The 19,106-nt window shown below is 48.9% G+C and overlaps 1 protein-coding gene across 2 annotated transcripts in view; it reads left to right on the top strand.

The window, feature by feature from the left end:
- LOC144169424 (uncharacterized) overlaps positions 1-19,106 on the top strand; it is a 122,936-nt gene that overhangs the window by 28,640 nt on the left and 75,190 nt on the right. The gene's annotated exons all lie outside the window — the stretch shown is intronic.

Here is a 19,106-nt window from a genome sequence, read left to right as displayed (position 1 = left end):
ATTTAACCGCGAAGCTTATGCAGATTAATTCTAATTAAACGTCCGAAAGTCCGCGAAGTGGCACGCGTAATGAAGGTATCCGGCCCAATTGAGTCCAGTGCAAAGTTTATTTATAGCGCGTGTTGGGTAAAGAAAGCCCGACATTGAGGCGGAATGGTGGTTGCGCATGTGCACGCGGATTGAAACAACGACGCTTAAACACCCTCAGTATGATATGCCAAGATTGCAATGCCCACCTCATAGTCTTTTTTATTGAATTGTGTTTGATAAGGGAGGGGGAGGGTTAAGATTGAATGGGATGGGCAGTAACGTGGCGCTACCTGAAATAAAACGAACAGAGCAGCGTAACAGCTAGGAGACAGACAAACGTATAAGAATACGCGTTCGTCACCGACTTGTATTCGGTATTCGGTTACATTTCATTCGACTTGATTGCTATTCGCTACTTATTTGGCTCGAGTCCGAAAATCACCATTCGCACAAACGCTCGATTGTTGGATTGAGGGTAAACCCGCAACAAAGCCGCAACCAGGATGCATGGTACCCTAGTTGGGCGTTATACCTTCATTCACTTGTCAACACACCTGGAATAAAAGAGAGAGAGAGAGAGAGAGAGAGAGAGAGAGAGAGAGAGAGAGAGAGAGAGAGAGAGAGAGAGAGAGAGAGAGAGGAGAGAGAGAGAGAGAGAGAGAGAGAGAGAGGAGAGAGAGAGAGAGAGAGAGAGAGAGAGAGAGGAGAGAGAGACGAATAAACATTTGCCGCTGCTGTTCCAAGGAGACTCGGCGCCATTCGCCTTCATTTATTTATAACAATCGCATAAGCCACAAGAACTTTCCCTCGCCTGGGGTGTCTTCGAAGCGTGAGGCTAAAGTACGAAGCGCTCTAACGTTTCCGTTTATGCATTTAAGTAGCGACAGCGGCACGTCCATCATGAGCATCGTTTTATTGGGGGAATCTTCACTCTGGAAACACCGATGTCTCGGGGGAGCACTGTGTTGGGGTCGCACAGCAATACGCCTTCTAGGTAGCTGTACACATGCTGAGACTAGATAGAGCGGGACAGTTCTGTCGTGTTGAGCGCTCCTGCTACACTTCAAGTTATGACAGGTCCGTTGCAGGAAACTTCCCGGCGCGAATACAGGGGCGTTAACAAATGCGACACGAGCATGGAAGCATTAACGTCCGGAATTTCGAGAATTTCGGAATTTCGACATTAACGTCCGGAATCGGGGTGCGCCCGGGATGCGCAAGGAGCGGGGATGCAGGATGCTGGGAAACGCAATCCTACTCCTCATGCTGCTCCCCGCGTCACTCGGGACGAGAAGAAACGCCCCTTCCGCACGCGCGAGCTTCCTTCCTTTCCTTGTCTACCGATACCCCGCGAAATTTGAATCAGTGTGGTCGCATAGCTGAGATGGACGCAGCGGTGTACCGCCACTTTCCTCATTCTGTCCTCGTGAAAACGTCCCCGTGGAGCGGGCGAACAACAAACGAGCTCCTCAATTTCCATCAGGAAAGGCATCTTCGATACGCCGCGCCTTTTGTAACTGCGGCTGCGCTATCCGGCGTCCTCCCCGTATCCACTTGCGCGAGTGCATTGTCTTCTCCGGCCTCATGCCTTATTCCCGTCGCACATCTTCGATGGCCTCGCGACAACAGGCGTCGTGTCCCTCGCAGAACCACATCGCCGCCGTCAGCGCCGCGACTTCTGCAATCGACGGCGCCCGATCAACAGGACGACGCTACGGGCCGTGCCCCCGGGGGGAAGAAAAAAACAGCGCCCCTCTTTTCACTTCGGCTGGCTATGAGGTGCCCTGTCGAAATCCTCGGTGCGGCGCCGCTGACCCGAATTTTCTCCTCCGTGTATTTACGTAAGTCGATGGGCGCTGTAAACCGGAACAACAGCCTCGGCTCACCCGTGGAGTCCGCCTGTATGGTTCCCTCTCGGCGGTGTTCGGCCGGCACTGCGGCTCCGAGGGCCTAAGTGTTCCCGCGTGATAAAGCGTTCAGTGTCGAGTGTGTAAGGAGAGTGCGAGGGAGGCGTCACACAATGGCGCCAAATGGTTATATACCTCGAGGGCCACTCGAGCCACCTTATACATCGCCGGGGAATGCACGGGCTCCTCTTATTTTCTCTCTTCCCCCCCCCCCCCCCCCCCCCCCGCGCATACACCGGCCTTAATTCAAACTACTCCGTCCCACCCTTATTGCCACTCCCTGCACCTTTTTTTATTGTTTATTGAATGCAGGTACAAAGAAATTCTGACATGAGCCTAGATTTGTCGTTTTTTTTTTTCGTTGCTGTCTGTATGAGCAGTACGGCATCGAACACACACCACCAATGCTAAAGTTGAAGTATCGAGGCCGTTAAAAAAAAGAAGTCGCCATCTTTCCTATCGTAAAGTACACAGAAATTATGAGGAATACACTTTTACGTATACGTGAGCGCTAGAAAAGCGTATATGACCACGGGGTTTGTATGACGAATGTTGAATCAAGAGAAATGAATGCGTGATCTGGAGGAATCAAGGTTGGTTGAAGAATTCGGTTGAAAGCAAACTTATTTTACAGCCAAGCTGTATACCTCTACCCCCAACGGTTTCGTCACAACGGGCAAAAACGCCGAGGCGCCAAGGACATGGAGTGCATTCTTCAGGCTAATAAGGCATACAGCATAGAGCTCAGAATTCGTTTAAGGGGGACCCCAAAACAAGCATCGAAACCGCATTATGGATGATAAGGCGCCTGTGAACAATGAGACACCCCCCCCCCCCCCCCCCCCCCATGTGTTCCTGGTATAGGTTATGTTTGCAGATTATGTTTGAAGGCTAGGCAGGACTAGTTTCCCTAAATAGAGCAGTTCTTGCCCAAGACGCCGAGCGCATGCGCCAGGATTTGCCCAGCATTGTTACACGTGTTATCTTTGATTCGCATTCGGAACGGCGTCAGTCGCGCGCAGCCGCAGACCAGGGAGGACAGGCTAACCCTACCAGAGTTGACCGACTAAAACGCATAAACAACAAAATGGCGGCGCCCATGACCCGTCGCAGTGTAAACAAATGTAACGTAATGCGAACTGACCAATGATCATGGTGGCGGCACGGAACCGTAGGAGAAAAGAGGGCCGATACTCAGTAACCTTATCTGCTGACACTAATCGAGCGCAAGCGACAAGCCCGCCGAGACGACGAGAAACATTTCCCTACCCTCCCCCACCACCGTTTGCTGGACACCCACTGTCGTTGGACATCCACTGTCCCATGGCGGGATGGCTATCAATTTTTTCTCCTTCAGTTCCTGAATGCGCAGCGCGTATAAGCTATAAGCGGGCCGGTATTTATATCTTGCACGGGCCGGTAAATGTTAAAAACGGCGTGCTCAATTGGAGAATGATGATAAATTCTTTTATTATACTCGGTGACAACTTAAGAACGGCACCGGAAGTTGCCGCTGTGCCTTATCACCGTAGCCCGATGTTTCTCCGCGCGGCGCAAGTAGGGCGTTACTGGGAATATTTTGAACATGGCGTGAGCCGTTCCCGTGATTTTTTGGACTTAATATGCTTATAAATGACTCCAGTGACGACAAACAAACTACGTGAGACAAGGCAGACGATGTCACGCATTCATAGCAAACCCCTTTCAAAACGCGCGCGCACTGACGTCACGGGTCCGGCGCTTTGGCGGAGTGATACACTACATGCGGTGGTGCCGTTCTTGAGTTGTAACCACGGTGTATTGTAACCGAGTATAGGAATAAATTTATTCCTCATTAAAGTTTGCTTGGGGATTGAACGTTGACTCCAAGCCAAACGAGGCAATACATTTTGCTGGTTCTTATGTAGTTGCCCTTGCATGAATGTACTCTGCAGATGTTCATGAATTACCCTTTTTCACTCCTAGAATCACGACAGCCGCCGAAGACGTTCTTCCATCTACTCCGCAACGGGGCACGGGGTAGATAAATTAAGTTTTTCGCCTCCCGCCCAGCCTTGTTAAGTATAAAGAACTGAGCTTTGGAGGTCGCATCTCTTTCATGTCCGACTACTGCCGCTAAGCGTGACAATAAAACGCGTACCTCCAAGTTTTCACCGCGCTTTGAGCGCGTCTGCAAGGGACAAAAGTCGCACGTTTCCGCGGGTTTTAAAGCCTGCACTCAGAGGAGAAAGTGAAATTGGGGGAAGCTTCTGAGAGATGGAAAAGATCGTACGGCACCATACTGTCGCGATTAGAGAATGTCACGCGCGGCGTCCTTCGTACACCCTGCTGGGCTCTTGCGAGGTCTTTGATGGAAAGCAGAAAACAGTCGGTGACGCCCTGCTGCCTACGGCACCGCTACATGAAAAGGAAAATCAGATAGCGCAACTGTGGGGACTCAAATCTGCAGGAAACGCCGGCGGAAGAAGAAAGCGCGCAGCGGCAAGGGTGGAAGCTAACATTTCTTGGCTCGTTGCGTCGACGTCCCTGTACACACTCCGCATATGCCGCGGACAGAAAGAGGAGACTTAAAGGCAGAGTTTATTTCCGATTATTGTGCTTAAGTGCGAAATATCCTCTACTGGGGATCATTCAAGTAATATTCGCCTGGTGTATAGGTATGCGCGTTTGCTTGTGCGTGCGTGTGTGCGCGTTCGTGCGAGCGTGTCGTATTGGGGATTGATTGATTGTAGAGTTTGAATGATTGTAGGGATTGGTTGATTGTAAGATTGTAATGCTCCGACGCAACGCAAGCGATGAGGCGTGCCGCAGTGGAGCGCTCCGGATTAATTTTGACCTCCTGGGGGTCTTTTACGTGCGCCGAAATCTCGTACACACGGGTGTTTTGGCTGTTCGCCTCCATCAGAAAAGCGGCCGCCGCGGCCGGGAATCGAACAGGCGTCCTCGTGCTCAGCAGCGCAACAACGCCTTAGCCACTGAGCCACCGCGGCGGGTTGTGTCGTATTCATGTTCGTTATGTGAATTCCAGTGCGCTTGAAATTGAATGTTACAGGCGGGTTTATGAAAGCGCGCTTGTAGTCAGCGTGATTAATATTCTAATCTTCATGCGTCGCATGGAATTTTGGCTAGCTTGATCGCGCTGACATAGACCGGGAAGTACAAAATGTGTTCTATATAACCGGGCAATGTTAATGTGTGTGGCGTAGTCAGTCGCAGTTGTGTCGTGAGCCTTCGACGCTATAGCAGTGCGGCTCCACGGCGATGTGAGAGAGCCTCCTTTTAACGGAACGTTCTTTGGCTACTCGTCCAGCTTTAGTTGTGAAGCTTACCGCTGCGTGCGTGGAACCCTTACCGCTGATTGGCTAATGAACAACGTACACACGCCCGAGCCGGGGCGGTAACCATGATAACCAGTAATCACCACTGGTTACCGTTAGCCATCAATTTCCAGTGATCGGTGACCTTTTCCCTGTGTTCAGGAAGAGCGTGATGGAGAGGTGTTCACGAATGGGGAAGCGTGCGATGCCCATGTTTCACGCACACAACACAAATTCTAGTACTTACAACACATGCGTAGAGCCGTTTAGCTCCCCAACCGTATCCAATAAATGTGAAAAACAAGCTAATGGTCCCTCATCTAAGCGAGAACGGAACTTCCCGCGCTGCTTAGCCTAGATCGCGCATGCATGTGTGGTTGATGATAAAGAAAGTTCGTTGCGTTGAGTCGAGGAGTTGTTAGTACACCGACCCTGTAGGAGGCGTCCTTTGTCTGATATACAACAGTGTGGTGAACGAAAAAAAAAAAAAAAACGGCAGCAGAAGTGGAAAAATAGAGGCATCTCCACGTACATCTCCTTGCTCCAAAAAAATATATCACCTAGAGGCGGCGGAGTTGCATTACCAAGCTGCCGCCTTCAGTGTAGCAAAAATGTGTCAGTCGCGATACGCCACGCTCGGGTCGCCGTCGTCGCCGTCATCAAGGGGCGGCGACGCGAACGCAGTAATCACGCGATCGCGTTGCGTCGCGTCTGAGCCTTAGCTTGGGGAATCATATATACTGAACGTACACCGATTTGCCGATTCGCTCGCTTGGCTACGATACGGCTTCGTTGCATTCGCAGAATATTCGTAGCCGTATCAGTGCCCCACAATGAACGACGCCCGGCATTAGAAGCGCGCTGCTTTAAAAAATCCCCCGTTTCTTTCCAGCGCGTTGCGGCACACACGAATGCACCGCATCTGCATGGTCGTGCAAGCCTGCGACGGGGTCGTCCCGGCCCGTCGTGTGTTGATAGAAGACGCGTTCACTCGATCGTCTCTGAAGGAAAGAGTATCTCGCTATTTGGAATATCGAAAACCTGAGCACGTTGCGCGCGCCCTGCTCCCGCATATCGGTCGCCAATGCCACCGAGGCGCCGGGCGCCGGGAGTCACCATATGAATATCAACGCTTTCAAACCAAAGGAATCGCTGAGATGCATGTGCGCACAGAGCACGCTACCTGATGTCAAAGGCAGTGTCATACGTCGGAACAGTTTGAGAATTTACGCAACCAGCATGAACCCCTTCTTATACTTTATTTTCTTCCCACCTCTTTTCATTGCTCTATCGTGGGTCTACAGTGCTTATCGCTGTCCCGCGCCAGGTACGTTTTCCTTCTGTTTTTATTAATGCAAAAATATTAACACTGAGCTGAGATGGTTGTAGCGGTGTTCGTATCAGCGGAACGATGCAAAAAAGACGGCCCCTTAGCGACGGCGTCATCGTTCGGCCAAACGTTACGCTTTTAGGTCTAACGTCGTACGTCGTCAACCGGCATCCTAAGCTTGACAATAAGCTTGGCACTGCTTGGCACGTATGATGATGACGTAGCCAGCCGAACTGCAGGCGCCACTTCGGGAGGGGCAACGTGGGTACGCGTCCGGCTAGAAGTTAGTCCTCCTGTACCCGCAGCTTCACGCACCGTGAGTTTGACATTGCTTACGCGCAGCGAGCAGAAGAGCTGGCCATCGCCCTGGCCATCGCGGACCCAGAGACGACGACGGTGCTTAGCGACTCAAAGAGTGCAGTGCGCAATTTCGCCAAGGGTTGGCTGTACTGTGAAGCGGTGCGGGTGCTCGACAGGTACGATACCTTTCAGGGTATCACCAAATATTATAGAAATTGTAGGAGGGTGCTGCACCTAACGGCGCAGCAGTAACCAGCAATCCTAGGCGCTCTGCGCGGCGCACCACCGCATTCCCTGTAGGCGGTGCGGCCTCGTCTGCTTCTCTCTCGCCGCCGATGAACGTGGCGGTGCCCAAATACCGACGATTCGTTAACTGGACAATAATGGCTTCGCATTCTTAAGTGATCAAAAGTGCTTAGGTGCCCCCGAAGTTTTTTTTTATGCTACCATCTGTTGCGTATGCCTAATAGGTTTCTCTCTTACGCATCATTTGTTTTAACACGAACATGTTTTATTCCGGGATTCACGAAGATTTCACTTACGTCATATCCGTCACGGAAGTGAAGCCAGTACAACGAAGCAAGCGGCCTGTAAAGGATGCACCCCTGCACACAGGCTCTTCCTGTGGTGAAGCAACATTTAGCACTAAAGAGTACGTTAGACTTCGGGTTATTCGTATTCGGGTTTTATATTTTAACACGAAAGTGTTTTATGCCGGGATACCCTAAGAGTTCAGTGACGTCATATCTGTCACTAAATGGACGCCAACACACCTTTGATTTTGATTTGATTCTGGGGTTTAACGCGCCGACGCAACGCAGGCGATGAGGCGCGCCGTAGTGGAGGGCTCCGGATTAATTTTGACCACCTGGGGATCTTTATCGTGCGCCGAAATCTCGTACACATGGGCGTTTTTGCTTTTCGCCTCCATCAGAAAAGCGGCCGCCGAACACACCTTTGCCAAGCGACCCGCCAGCAGAACGTCGCTCGCCAAGCACACCCACAAAACAGCCGCCGACCCGCAAATCACGCTCAGCTGCCGATTTCGCTGCACATTTCACTTTCGTGTTTTACCGATTCCTATGACACAGTAACCAACCACAGATTTTTAAATGCAGAGCATTTCAGTAACTCACGATGTTACCCGCGTTGACGTCCGTAGTCGTAGTCCGCACCGTCGTTGTCCGCACCCCTCCCCCTACACTATATAAAAAAATACTATCCGGCGCCTGGTTTCGATCCCTCGACCCTGCGGGCAGAACGCAATGTACATGGTGCTCTACCCACTGCGCCACAAAGCCGACACAGAATGGGAGGCTACGAACGCGCCTTATATCCTTGACTCATTCAAACTACGTCAAGAAGCTGCTGATACAACGCATTCACTACCACCAACTCCCCAAACACTAAATGTTAACGCAATACACCCACCCCCAATGCGACGCATTTACTCGAGTCCCCCTCGCGGGGAGATGGACCCAATTTTTTCTTTTTATCGCGTTTTGTTTTCTTTTTTTTTGTTTTTGTTTTTTGCACTCGGTCCTTTCCCTCGCGCTCCCTTTTTGATTACTCGAAGGTAGGATAAACGCAAGCAAGGGGAATATCTCATATTTGGTCGAGATTGTAAGCCCTCAAATGAAACCATAATGGCAGCGGATGCCAAGAGAGCCCTCAAATGGGCCTGGTAGAATTTTTAGGGTAAAAACAAAGGTCCATCAATCCCTCGATCCTCTTCTCGTTATCTACCTCACATGCCTGGTAAAGTCTAGATGGCAAACCTGCTAAAAGAACTTGTCCGGTACAAGAGCAAGCGAAGCAGGAACTGGAAAGAGCGAACATTCGGATGACTCATCGGTGCAGGGTCCACCGTTTGTTCTCAGCGCGTGTTGTGTGCTGCGCGTCGTATAGGACGCATACGCAAGAACACGTGCTCTGAGATTCCCTATGTTAATCGTTCACCCTGCGCAAACACGTATAGCGCTACTGACCCTAACACAAGCTGACAAGAGCAATTTGTAAGTAAACGGCGACCTTTTTAAAATTTCATACCACGCTGCAGTTCGAACTAGTGTAACTAGGACCACTAAATAAGCTATATGGCGCCAATAATTATAATCCTTCCGTATGTGTCAAGTCGCGTTCGACTAGAGTAGTGTGCGGTGCAAAGAAGTCTCATTTGTCTTTATGCTGTTAAGAAATAGGAAGGATCCTCTGGGCGGCCGATGCTTGCCGTGAGAATTTCGGCGAAGGCTATCGTATTCAGAAAACACGTTTTTTTAATAACCAAAACGCATAGACAGGCTTGTTAGGCTGAACGAAAGCACGTAATCAGTACGGCCATAGAGAAACAAAGCGGAAAAAGGCAGGTGAACGACCACATTGTGTGTGTATGTATATATATATATATATATACTGGCAATGACGACTGCAACCTTGATATATATATATATATATATATATATATATATATATATAATATGCGTGTGCGCGGGGGGTAGCGATGCGTGCACACAAATTGAGGGAGGGAGGGAGAGACCACTTTGGCCGTCGGTTTGTTGAGGCCGGTGGCGACGTTGTCGGCGCGTGTTACCAGAAGTATATGGACCTCTGGGTCCTAGCTGCCCAGCGCTCTCTGCTCTTCATTAACTACGGAGCGAGTACATGACTTAAGTAGAAAATAAATATATAGAGAGAATAACGTGTCGGCATGCGCAGTGAGACATCAATTGGTCTCCTTTTCATCCCTGCCAAGTGTTTGAGTGTACAGGAATGGTTACGGCATTGACGTCTACTTCATACTGACTACAGACACAGAATGGGACGAAGAAAAACACAAAGGTCCCTTTACGGGCAATTCAAGCAGCACCGCAGCCTAGGAAAGGGGGCCATAGTGCGCGTGGTGTTAAAGGGGTGGCGGATATACTGTGATATACGTATAGTTGGGCTTGACCATTGCGTTCACACACTTTCGTTCCACAGAACAATTCTTAGCAAGTCTGCACTTAACAGTTTTTCACTTTTTGACTGAGTCCATTTTGAAAAACTTCGGGCTCGTGCTTTATACAGGAGCTCCGAGGCTCAAGTTTTTTTCTAGATGATAGCAGAGTTGAGCAGCAGAGAAACGTGGTGACCGTGAAGATTCCAACGCCCTGAAGTTTTTTTCGCCAACCCTAGCTTTGTATAATTGGCTCTAAACTCGTTGCTTATCAGCAGCGACATTATGATGCCATCGTATTTTTATCTTTGGGTCGTCGAGTGGTCTGGCGGGTTACGTAATTGGCAAGGATCACCCCCTGGGTGTATGTGCGTGTGTGTGTGTATACTCCGAGACGGGGACGCATGCCTCGAAGGTAGCACCGACGACTTTGCTTTGTTGATTCAGGTCACAGCAGGGCACTGCATGGTCCGGCAGCCTTCAGCCGCCGCCTTCGAAGGTGAAACGGAGCGGCTCGCGTCGTGCTTCGAGCCGGCTTCGGCGGTTGCGCTGCTGCCCGCTTTTATACACGTGTGCTCCCGTGCAAACAAGGCATATACGTTTCTCGCGCTCACATGCTCGATCGCCCACGAGCGGCCATGAGCCTATTTCGATGCCCACAAGGCGGACACATCTCTGAACGAGCTTCCGGTCACCGAGACCACGGCTAGCCCACATATGTGACAAGAAGGAATGCGCCTCCATTCTATAGGCGTACGATTCTGGATACCGGGGAGACAATGGGAAAGCGACAAGATGGGCCGCTCTATGACTGCGGTCGCGGCTACGAAGTGATGTCCGACCAGTTTTGACTTATTGGAGCTACGGAGGGAGGGAGGGAAAACGTTTATTTGCATTTTTTTAGTGGTTGGGCTGCACTCCACCGGGCATTGTGCAACGTTCCCTACGGGGTCAACAGGGGCGGTACTCTTGGTTCAGGGCTCCAAGGCCTCTGCTGCTTTGCGTGCCCGCTTAATCAGACCGATCTGGTCTCCACAGCAGTCGCTGGCCAGCAGTGCCTCCCATTGCTCCGCATTAGGGTTTCTGATTTTGGAGACAGCCGTTGTGCTTTTACATTCCCATGTGGTGTGGTAGACGGTGGGCTTTTCTTGATGGCACAATGGGCGTGCGTCTGCATATCGAGATGGATAAATTTTACTTAGAGCGTTTAGGTTTGGGAAGGTGCCCGTCTGCAGCTGCCTCCAGTCGGTGGCTTCTGCCCTCGTCAGGGATTGGTGTGGCGGAGGGTACCTTTTTTCTGATACCCCTGTAGTATGCCAATGTGGCCGAGTATTCCGAGGGGACTGGCGTGGGTTGTTCGAGGTCGGAATCATCGGGTGCTCGGTTGGTAGTATAACCTCAAGCTACCCTGTCCGGCTCTGTGTTTCCCTCTATTCCTGAACGTGCGGGGCCCACAGGATCATGTGTTGAATCTTAGGAGGGTGCTCAGGGTGTTGGGTACGCCACCTTGATCCTGGAGGACGGCGATCATACATGCGTAGCTCTCGAATGGACAGCGGGCTGAGTGGCATGGAAAAAAAATTTTTTTTTGTGTGTGTGTGTTGGGGGAAGGGGGGGGGGGGGCTGATCAGCCTCGTAGTCACTAATAATTTCTATTGTCCCTTTAACACCTAATGTCATCAATTCCGCACGCTGGGGCGTTGGTGTTCGATAAATCTACTGAATTCAAGCGAAGTGCTCATTGAATAAATAACGTACAAAGCGAAGTGGAAGCGAGCATATCTCTTCGTGTATATTTTTCACGCGTGGCATGGGAACCGCGCGATACAGACTTGAAAAAAAAAATCGAGTGTTCAGTACGTATTTGAGATAATCCTTAGAGAGGGGAGCATTTTTATATTAGCTTTCTGTTTTTTGCCGTTATTTTTGTTGTTGTTGCTGTTGTTGTTCTTTGACGCATTGAAATGGATAGGCTCGAGCCCACGAGTGGAACTGAATAAAACGTTCATGCTCCTCCGTACCCACCCGCGAAGACAGTTATACTTTGCAGCAACGGCGCTTCCTTACCGCGTGTGGGTGCATGGTTGCGCATTTAGAGCCATACTTTAAAATTCAGAGATGGTATAAGACTAATTTTTAAGCGTGTGCTCATGATAATAAATAAAACCGAACTAAAACTTCACATTGAGGGCCACGATCACACGGCTGTTCCTCCGAGGCACCAGATAGACTATCGGACCAGAACCAAAGCACGAGGAACAGCCAGCGCTGCTGTGCGTGATCTTATGGGCTCGGTGAAATGGTTTCAGAGAGAACGCACGAGAAAGCATAGGTTGTTGCAATGTAACGTCTGCAGTAGTTCCAAAGTGTAACTTGTAGTCTGGGCGCACAAGCAAGCCTTGCATTCGTCCTCTTGCGCGAAGTTAACGGCCGTTCACTTTACGTGCAAGCAGTGTCCACGCTATTTAATTCCAAATTTTGAATAATTCGCACGAATCTTTGTAGTCTCGTATTCTTCCATATATATTTTTCGACGATACTAAAACTGGTTTAACAAGATTTTTTGTTTTGGTTCTGTAGTGAATCAAACATCGAATCAACGAGGCCCTGCTTTGCCCATTGGGGCTCTCGATTAACATACGCTAATTCGCCGGTATTGCCCTCTCTGCACGGTCGGCGTTCGCCGTGATTGCACGTGACCGGGGCGCAAATTAGCGCGAGCTGCCAGCAGCCATTGCGGCGTGCACAACAATAACCCAGCGTGTGTCCTTCCATTATTGGGCCCTCATGGGGCACGCCTTTATCCCTCACGCATACTGTGCAGCGTAATCGTGGCCGTGCTGTACTAAAAAAAAACACAAACATTGTTCATCACGCGTGAATTCCACCTCGTCGAACGTGCCAACAAGGCATTTTGGCGCGGCGTTGGAACAGGGTGGAAACACCCTCCGCCGACGCTCCACGTATTTTAGCGGGTAGTGAAATCGTCGTTGATGTTGATGCGTGCTGGGAAAAAAAAAAAAAAAATAAAGGCTGTTTTTTAGAGAATAAAATTAAGTTATTAACAAAAAAGGGATGCCTGTCAATGTTTTTGTTTATTTGCCCTTCTTTTCTCGTTGAGCGATAGTGCACGTCACTTTTAGCGCGTGGGCACGGGGCGAATACCGCCCCGCGCGTTTTGGAACGGCTGTCAATGTGTCCGTTAGTTCAACATCCGTACATGGCTGCCGCCATTGCTTCGTGAGTGCAGCTCTTTCATCGTCGCTAGATTGGCTGCTGCTGCTGCCGCGGCCTCTTTTTGGAGAGAAAGTTATTTCGAGCCACGCTCGCTTCGGACGACTGGGAGCTTTCTCCGGGTAGAGCCCGCGGGACCAAGGATTTTACGAAACCGCGGCCGCTGAGAAGTGCTGCCTGACACTGTCTTCTTGCCAGTGCGTTTTGCCTGCGTTTCTTGGCCGAGTTTACAACCAGTAGCGGTGCGTGATCCGTACTAAGTGTGCAGGAATCTGTTTCTGCTCTGTCCTTGTGTATTGATTTTTAGTAAACGAGCCATGTATCATACTATCGGATGTATTTATCACACCCCCACACGCACCACGCACCACGCACCACTAACACTCACACTCACACTCACACTCACACAATCGCACGCACGCGCGCACACACGCATACACATACACACATACACACGCACACGCACACATACACATACACGCGCACGCGCACACGCACGCACGCACCCGCGTGCATGTGTGCGTGTGCGTTTTCGCGCCCGTAAACGCAGTGGTGCGTAGGTAACACCTTTGATTATCATTAAACCTTCTTTTTTTATCGAGCGGTAATCGACAGCTAGTAAATGCGCGTGGCAGTCTGTCTGACTACCTTACAGAACCTAACCAAGGTTTCTTTCGGAGAACGAGCTATAAAGACCAAGGTTCATAAAGACATGGTATGGGCAATTTTGTAATCGCCAGTAAAATGAAAAAGAAAATGAGCTGCTCCAGAATCAGCAACAATCCTGAAGGGTCAGCGCTTCCTACGCCGTGATATGGCCCGTGTGGGAATGTTATCTCACAGCGCGGCGACGATTTAAACATAGAAAACTCCTTCGGTTTGCGCTCTGCAAACTGCCGCAAGTGCCCGAAGCTGCAGCTTGGAGCCCACGATATTTGCTGCCAACAACGATGACGTATTCACCTGAAAAATCTGTTTACTCAGTGGCCAAATGAACCGAGTCGCGCGGCCAGTGCACGACTTTCCTCCACGTATTTTTCAGCGGCTCTGTTTTATGGTGGACCTCGGCATGTGTTAAAATTTTGTAAACGTCCGTGTTTTCCCCGACGTCTCCTTCTCTTTTTGAGAACCGCACGGCGAAAAACCGTCAACTGTCGGCGCACGGTTTTATTACCCCTACCAACCACACCCCAATAGTCCTCACAACGCGCTCGAGTTTTAAAGAAACAAATCAACATAGGGGTGCTTTCCCAAGCGCTACAGGACTATTTATTAACGGTTGCTCTGATGCTAGCCCACTTGTAATGCAGAAGGCGAATGCTAAGGCTCAGAATAATGTGTGAGAAAAATAAACTAATGCAAAAAGACACCCGACGCTGGTCAGCAGTCTGGCAAACGTGCGCTTTGTCTGAGTTGTAGTGAGCATTAATAGGTCGCTCACTCAGTTTACCACTATATTTTATTATTAGGCATGCGGGTCACGTCACCTGCATTCCTAACTAGTCCGTTCCACAGCCTGCACCTGTATCTTCTGTACACACTAGTTCAATACTGAAAAGTAATTATCTAGTTTAATAACTTTGTCTTTGGCGCCCTTTGCCCTTGTTGGCCTTGCGCCATTAAACCAAACCATCATCATTAATACTGATTAGTAGGTGGTTGTTTTTACGGCAAATAGGTTGCGCCGAGTGATGCCGCTTACACAGATATAAACTCCGAGAATCCTAAAAATAACAAAATAACGGTGGTTGATTCCTCTGTCATAGGAATCACTAAAACACGAAAGTGAAATATGCAGCGAAATATGCAGCTGAGCATGATTTGCGGGTCGACGGCTGTCTTGTGGGTGTGCTTGGCGAGCGACGTCCTCCTGGCAGGTCACTTCGGCAAAGGTGTACTGGCGTCATTTCCGTGACGGACATGACGTGAGTGAAATCTTGGGGAATGGTGGCATAAAACACTTTCGTGTTAAAATACAAAACCCGAAAACTTACAACCCAAAGTGCAACGTACTCTTTAGTACTGAAGGTTGCTTCCCTGCAAGAAGACCCCGTGTGCAGGGGTGCACCCTCTACAGGCCGCTTGCTTCGTTGTATTGGCGTCATTTCCGTGACGGATATGACGTCAGCGAAATCTTCGTGTATCCCGGAATAAAACAATTTCATGTTAAAATTAAAGGGGAGGGGGTGTGCAGCAATGTAATGATGTAGTAAGCCGAGATTGCGTCGCAGCCACTAACCGACTTAATTTTTTTATCGGAATGAGGGTGCTGGAAGGACGCCCATGCAAAGGAAACAGTGTGTTGTTGGATATGGCAGGGTCCCTTTTTTGTTAAAATGCGAACGCTGTGTAAAAAAAGAAATACACGTGCAGTCTAGTATCTTAATATGAGAAGTTGAGTAAACGGCACATAAGTTTGCTGAGAAAATTTCTTCCTGCAAGATAAAATATAAGGCAGAAAATCAATACATAAGTTATATTTGCAGTGTTCACTTATTAAGAAAATTGGGCCCATCTCCCCGCGAGGGGGACTCGAGTAAATGCGTCGCATAGGGGGTGGGTGTATTGCGTTAACGTTTAGTGTTTGGGGAGTTGGTGGTAGTGAATGCGTTGTATCAGCAGCTTCTTGACGTAGTTTGAATGAGTCAAGGATATAAGGCGTGTTCGTAGCCTCCCATTCTGTGTCGGCTTTGTGGCGCAGTGGGTAGAGCACCATGTACATTGCGTTCCGCCCGCAGGGTCGAGGGATCAAAACCAGGCGCCGGATAGTATTTTTTTTTATATAGTGTAGGGGGAGGGGTGCGGACAACGACGGTGCGGACTACGACGGACGTCAACGCGGGTGACATCGTGAGTTACTGAAATGCTCTGCATTTAAAAGTTCGGCAGCTTTGCAGATATGTTAGGGCAGAATGTGGACGCAAAATACGCGGACGCGGTGCCCGCTACTAGTGCAATGAAACATAACGCATGCAACCCAAGATACTCAAGCTGAGGCACATGGGCCCGTTGTGGGGTCATGTCGTGAAAAGGTGGGAAGAGGGTAAAAGGCCTGCCTTCATCTTTGAAGTGGCACTGGCTGGCGCTTTGCGAATCAATATATCTGGAAGGGAGCATCTGCCGACGATCACGCCACAAAAAAAAATTTCCTCGCGAGCTTCGTGAAGAGTTGTCTTCAGCGGTTAGTGGAAACAAGAGGTTAACCGTATAACCGAATCAATGTATGCGCTCTTTTAATGAGTCAGAATTGACCCTGTAATGCCCTGTATCTGCACAGAATGTGAAATTGGCTAAGTCAATAGATTTACTAGTTGTAACGGTGAAAAACGGGGAATATTGGTAGCAGAAAATTAAAAGGAAAACGCTAGAAACACCAATAAAACACCAAAAATGCTAAAACGATCTCAGCAAGTCAAAATTGTCTACCTTTTGCACCGCTCTCACACGACTACGACAGGAATAAAGGAGCCTAAAAAAAAAAGAAACGGAGCACAAACAAAAAATCTTGAAAAGCGGTAACTGTGTAACGTCCTGTATCTGCCCAAAAATGCATAATTTATGAAGGTAACACATGTAATCGTTATAGTAGTGTAAATGTACATTATTGGTCGAAATAAACTAACTCGAAACGGTCAGCTGCGTAAAGCATTAGTAGACAATGCTCGGTATTTCTGTACTTTTTTTTTGCGTGAGGTCAGCTGTTCATTCGAGATTCGAATTAAGACATACCCACGAAGCACCGGCCCGCTGAAAACGAGAGCGAACTGGAGGAACAGCGCCGAGCGGACGCGCGCTTTGCACGCTTTCGCCGCCTTTCTTTTCGTGCGACGGGTGTCCTCCCTCCGCCTACCAACTTCTGTTTCGCTGACCTCTTTGCGAGCCGCTGCGCAAGCACGACACCCTCGACAAACTGCAGGTCGGGAAGCAACGTGGACGACAACGGAGCGCCGACATGGAGTGAATGAAAAGAGACGAGCATTCTCTTCTGCTACCGCTGTCTTCGTTTGTTAACATCCAAGGTCGAAACACGTTCGGCGATTTGACGTGCGCAGTGCATGTGTAAATGCGTAGCACCAGTGCGGCCTCGTCCTCTTAACCCGCATGTGGGCGCCAGTGTTTGCGGGACCGTCTGATAAGAAGCTAACGTGCTGCCGGCTGCTTGTAACTGTAACTGCCTACGATTGTGTGACGTCGGGGGGGGGGGGGGGGGGGGGGCTGATTAGGCCGGTCTGCCATCGCACTAAACCAGATTGATGGCATGCTTGATGGATTTGCAAGGCCACCATATGCACCGGTTGTAACAGGTGTGGGATTCTTATTGGGTTATACGGCTAGCGAATGCTTTTCTTGAACAGATTTTTTTTTGTTTTAGTTGAACCTCGTTACAAAAAAAATTATCGCGTATTATAGCGAATTATCGCGTATAGCGAGCTACATACGAACTTTGGTTGGTCACGCTTCAGCTTGTTTCAGTTGAACGTCGTTACAACAAACATTGATATAGCGAATTATCGCGTATAGCGAACTAAATACGAACTTTGGTTGGTCACGCTTCAGCTTGTTTCAGTTGAACGTCGTTACAACAAACATTGATATAGCGAATTATCGCGTATAGCGAACTAAATACGAACTTTGGTTGGTCACGCTTCAGCTTGTTTCAGTTGAACGTCGTTACAACAAAAATTGATATAGCGAATTATCGCGTATAGCGAACTAAATACGAACTTTGGTTGGTCACGCTTCAGCTTGTTTCAGTTGAACGTCGTTACAACAAACATTGATATAGCGAATTATCGCGTATAGCGAACTAAATACGAACTTTGGTTGGTCACGCTTTAGCTTGTTTCAGTTGAACGTCGTTACAACAAACATTGATATAGCGAATTATTGCGTATAGCGAACTAAATACGAACTTTGGTTGGTCACGCTTCATTTCAGTGACACCTATTCTTTTTATAACGAGACCGAAACCGCGAGAGCCGCACGCGATATCGGCTGTAACGAACAAGTATGACCGGACAGGAGGCTTGAAAAAACACCCGACGTCCAAAAATGCACTGGAAAAGGCCCGTTCGTCTGTAGACACTGTGGAAAACTTCATCCTGCACAGTGCTGCGAAAAGCCACCAGACGAAGATCACATCCTTCGTCAAATAAGTAAGAATGCAGGCCTGCTTTGTCAAACTAACTATGCTCTGTTTTCATTTCACGTCCTCATGTTCCGATTCAGTTAGTTTGAAATGCCACAAAAAGACAGGTCAGAATTACCTTGTTTATTCTGGGTTCGAACCTTAGAATAATGCGTTTTTGTTCCTAGAATTTTCGCGCGAGCCGAATAGCCGATTTTTTAGAGCTGATTTTTACTCTGTTGTTACAGCGAACATAAAATATAACGAACTAGTTTACTGCCTCGATGCTACCTAGTTATAACGAGGTTCGACTGTACCGATTTTTTTTTATGAAGTGTCGCTGCAAATTGTCATGGACAGTGTTCTGCCATCGAGGTCAGGTTTTATTGAACTCACGGTTAGAACAGAGTGCAACTCTCTCCATTTTACACCTTTAAATATTTGTTACCAAGTTTCAGTCGAGTGCAAACGGGATTATTCTGATTTGATAAAATTAGGGGAAACCTGTGTAGGACGTTATCCGGTAATGGTGGACTTTTTGAGTGGCGCGCCCTTCTTGCTGACGTAATTTGAGGGCTCGTAGCGTTGTCTTCTGTGACACTCCGCTCGATTATGGCTTCAGTTTTTTTTTTATCGAACTGGGCCGTTATGGTGCTTCACTGCATCAAGAGCAGTTTTGCTTCAATTTAATAATATTGTGGGCTTCCGAACCCTTTTAAATACCTGTGAGCTGACTCCCGCCACAATTATCACACGTCAGGGTGACTCGTCTTAGTTCATCTGCAAAGTACAATGCTCAGTACCGTCTAGAAAGCGCTTAAAGTGCGCCGGCTTTAAGTAATTTTGCGAAGCTATCAGGAGGATTCAACAGGCTAGTGCTATGCATTAAGCAGTGGGGGCACATAATTTCATTGAAAATTAGGAA

The sequence above is a fragment of the Haemaphysalis longicornis genome, unplaced genomic scaffold, assembly GCF_048455015.1.
Source record: "Haemaphysalis longicornis isolate Haplotype H1 unplaced genomic scaffold, Haemaphysalis longicornis Haplotype H1 scaffold_2, whole genome shotgun sequence".
In the NCBI taxonomy this organism is placed as follows: domain Eukaryota; kingdom Metazoa; phylum Arthropoda; class Arachnida; order Ixodida; family Ixodidae; genus Haemaphysalis; species Haemaphysalis longicornis.
Note: the sequence above shows the minus strand (reverse complement) of the source record. Positions and strands in the feature narration are given on the sequence as shown.